Raw genomic sequence first — 4,446 nt, 5'->3', positions numbered from 1 at the left:
AAAATTGGAATTTTATAAGCATCCTCTGTGGCCTTTTAAAAAAGGGAAATCTGAGGATTTTTCAGAACCATGTTCCTTTTTCATTTATTGCCATGTCCCAGTGGGAGAAAGAAGGTGAAAAAGAAGTAATAGAGACATAGAAGTACAGATGGAATAAGTTTATAATTTAATGGCAGACTATTCACAAATGCCAGAGAGCAGCAGTGTATTAATTTTACATAGCTGTGGCTTCACTGCATCATCAGTATTTCCAGATCAATTGGGTGATGTGACAAAATGAAACTTCTGATATGATACTTTCTGTAAACAAACATGTGAATCGAACCTTGATGTTGGAATGATCGACAGTTCCGTGACTTCAGTCATATCAAAATGACCACACTCTATATAATGGGACTTAAGGCAAGAGGGCACACAAGATTGTCTGAAGATGAAGATCTCGAAGTCCTTCTGGAACATAGGAAGTAAAATATGGTTGCATACAAAATTTATACCAGAGAAGAAAGGATAAGAAATAGGTAAAATCAACCAGAATATCTGGTTGTGCATCAGCGCACTAATCCTTGTTGGAGAGTTTTCCCCCACAGGGAAAGTCTCTTTGTCTAATGCTGATTATAACTTGGGATGGATCCTAATACATTATACAGTATAAAATAATAGCAACATTTTATACGAGGAAAAAAAACACAGCATGGTAAGAGACTTGGAATTTATTATGACCCTCATTAATTTTGCTATGGTTCAACTTAACTAGATTCTATGCATTACAAACGTGCACCATGGCTTTCCAAATAGGATCCTGGAGAGGAGTGAAACAAAACAGAGACAAGAAAGGAGAAACAATAAGGCAACTAGAGGGAATACACTTTCCAGAGCAGAGGTTTTGCCTGAGCACAGGAAGAATGCAAAAGAATTTCCTCTCATTCTAAATCATGTTTGCTTGAAAAGGCAACGTCAAGAAGCAGCATTTGAGACTTTGAATGGAATTTATCATTTTCTTTGATAACAACTAGCTATCACGCTTTGATAGCAACTAGCAACAAGCAGATTTGTTAAGCATTTTAATGTTGCACTATTTTCTTGATGTGTTTTGCTCTGAGAACTCACTTGTTTGGAAACAGTAAAACACAAATGAAAATTAAATATAGTATTTGATTTTTTGTTAAAGCAAAGCATCCCTCAGTCTGAAATCAACCTACAATTTGGGGCTTTGTTTAAGTTTTGTGGAAAAGAAAAATAAATATACATTTTCTTTTGGTGTTTTCACTTAACATTCTTGGTTTTGTTCCTTGGGCAAGTTCAGATTAAAAAGGAAAAAAATAAGAGTTACAGTCACTGACAGAGCTGTACTCCTGCCACAAATTCTTAGGCCATTACTGGTCTGTCAGTGAGGAGATGTTGGCAGGGAAATCACTCTTTCTCAAGTACTCTTTTAAGAAACTATTTCTGAACCTTCATTTGTGCTCTTTTCTTTTTCAAACATTAAAGGTTTTGCTATGGTTGCTTAAGACAGCAGCATAAAAAAGTTAGGATAGAAGTGTAAAATGTGCTGGATGTCACGATTTATTACATTGTATCATACAGCAAGAGACAGAGCTTCATATCTCAGGGATAATAGTGACAAAACAGTCAAGCAGAAACAAGTACAGAACAACTACAAGTAACTTGCTCTATGCCAGGTGAAATCATGCTGCTCCTGAGATCAGGGATGCTTTTGCAGGCTTTGCCACCAACTGCAGTGGACTAAGTACCCATCTTTATCTCCTACAAGGAATTCCCCCACCAAAAATCCACAGTTAACCCTAACACAGAGATGAAGAGACTAATCGTATCTTGTTTAGCCATATAAATCCCAGTTCAGCCCTTACAACTGTCCTAATTCTGTTATCAAAGGAGTAACTTAATATTGCTGACCCAGTTCAATAAGGTGATAAGAGGTGATAAAGGGAAGTATTCATCACACTTAGGTTAACACACACTTTCAGTGAAACAAAACTGACTTCTGTGGAGATCGCTTGACGGGACCTAGGCTACTCTTCCATTGTGAATCACCTGTAGCAAAAAAGAAGCAGAAGCTCACCTCTCCCTGAGCAAGCTTCCCATTTTCCCCAGCATTCATTGATGTGGGAGAGAGTATCTGTTCTGTGGATACCCCACTGCTCTGTGGGGAGGAAAAAAAAGCTATTACAATGCTCCTTACAAATGAACTCTTTCAGTAGTTTAACAGTAATATATATGTAAAATACCTTTAAACTTCTAGGAATGTACTGCAGAAGACAAAAATGCAAAATAGTCAAAATATAGGGAGGCAAAGGTAAAACAAAGAAAGGATAGCTTCAGCCTATCCAAATATTCCTTCACCAGGGTGCTTATTAGATGGCTATTCTAGCTATTTTGACAAACATTTTCACTCCTTTTCCACACTCTTTTCTTTGTTGTGACTGTTCTTATTGTTTGAGATTTGAGAAGCATTTCAAATGAAAGAGTCACATTTTCAATAATTCATCAAACATAATCTGAGCACATTGAGATGTGATGGGGCCCACAGCAAATTACATGTTGCAAAGCCTCATCAGCTGAAGCGATTACTTCATTTCTTCAAGTCATTTTAAAAGAGCTAAGAAACTGATGCTATTTACATCATATATATAAATATCATGTATCTCATATTTATATAAAATGTGTGAGATTGGTGAACATTACTCCAAGTGTTCATTTGAATTTTAACTTGAATTCATATTACCAGTGATTGCACAATGGAGACAATGATTGTACCCAACCCCTTTTGAATTTTCTCTCTGCAGGATTTCAATGAGTCTCTGCTTTTTTTGCATGAGCTTTCTCAGAGGCAAGGGCTTGTGATGACAAGTGCAGTCTTTACAGAGAACACTATTTCAAAAAATCATTACAGGAGTGCTCCTAAAGATCAGCCATTAGAAGACAAAATCATTGTACTATGAAGGGGAAAGGAAAGGGGGAAGGGAAAAGGGAAAACCAAAAAGTGAGAAGTTTTCAGTATTTTGTTTGGAGTTTTCTTTGATTTCAGTTAAAATGTACGTATAAGCACTATAAAACTTGAAACCTGTTTTGATAGATTTCAAAAGTGTTTATCAAAGACAAGGAGCACTTGTCAGCAAAGTGTTTCCATCCTGAGATATATCAGAGACATATAAGAGCATATTTTTCTTTTTATGCATACTAGTACAACTGGTAAAGGTAAGTATTTTTTCAAGAAACTGCAGTTAATCATATAACAGTAGATTATATAGCACAGTTGGTTTGGTGCATGACAGTGCTCCACATTTCAAGTGGCTACATTTCCAAAATCCCACAGAGGGGAAAACAATGAGCCACCCCCACAAGGCACTGAAGCACCTCAGAGAAAAGAAGTTTGCTTTGCTAACGAAAGCTTTATAGCCTATTATTCTCACCTACCTGGTATTATTTTACACAGTGTATGGGACAATTCATCACAGGATGCCCTTATTCCCAAAATTCCTCACCAGAGCCCTCAAAGCCAGCAAAGTAACACATCAGAGGACAGATGTGAGTGTGGATTTCACCTGTGAGGACTCTAGAAGTGCAAGAAAAAACGTATTAAAGAGCTATGCTCATTCATTCAGAGAGTGAAAATAACAGTTTTTTGATGACTGAGGAGCTTGGCTATTATTCCAAATACTAATTTTAATTTGCCACCAAAAATTTGCCCACCAAAAGCATACAGAAGGTTTCTCACAAATCCCAGATGGATCAGACAAGTAGCATGAATGAGCTACTTTTTACAATTGTGTTTACCCCCTAGATTGGACAATGTTTTCCAACTCCTATAATGACATGATTTTAATAAAAAGCCAGTTAAGATTACTTGTGACTGTCATGACTAAAAACCCCAAAGTCTGAAAGACATAATCATTGTGAAAATTGAGGTGAGTTCCCAAAAGACTATTCCCACAAGTTGACAATGCCATGAGCATTTCCAAAACTATTACAAAATTAATCAGTGAAGTCTCACACTCACTTGACATACAGAGGCATTTCTAGTCACATTAAAAACTTTGGAGTCTGGACTTTGAGTCTCCAGAAAGCTGAAGGTCTGCATTTCAAATATGGCTCATATTTTTTGTGTTGTAGTTTGAATTTAATTGGGACTGATGTTTTCAGAGTTTGAGAGTACTACTAGTCTATGACGGACAACCAAATAAAAGATAAATGAATCAGTTTCTGAAAAAACTGGCCTTAAAGAGCTTTTCTGCAGAAAAAAACCAACATGTAAAAATACAGTGAGGCACAGACACTTCTAGTCCAGTACTTGAACCCCAAGGCAACCTTTTAGCTAATATGTAAGTGGCAGAAGCAGCTCTGTATAATGGGTTTTTGCAGTTTGGATGCATAATATAACAAAGAAAGTTTTATATTTTAGTTCATGTTTGCCCCTATATAACACTA

At 36.5% G+C, this 4,446-nt stretch overlaps 1 long non-coding RNA gene across 1 annotated transcript; it reads right to left on the bottom strand.

Moving 5' to 3' along the window:
- Positions 1 to 204: 204 nt before the first annotated feature.
- LOC125326532 lies at positions 205 to 3,570 on the bottom strand. Its single transcript, XR_007204689.1, has 3 exons — positions 3,436 to 3,570; positions 2,081 to 2,161; positions 205 to 450 (listed from the first exon to the last, which is right to left on the bottom strand). It is a non-coding gene; the product is annotated as an uncharacterized LOC125326532 (long non-coding RNA).
- Between the last annotated feature and the right edge of the window lie 876 nt (positions 3,571 to 4,446).

The sequence above is a fragment of the Corvus hawaiiensis genome, chromosome 1 (genome assembly GCF_020740725.1).
Source record: "Corvus hawaiiensis isolate bCorHaw1 chromosome 1, bCorHaw1.pri.cur, whole genome shotgun sequence".
Classification (NCBI taxonomy): domain Eukaryota; kingdom Metazoa; phylum Chordata; class Aves; order Passeriformes; family Corvidae; genus Corvus; species Corvus hawaiiensis.
The sequence above is the reverse complement of the archived record's forward strand: the minus strand, read 5'-3'. Positions and strand labels throughout refer to the sequence as shown.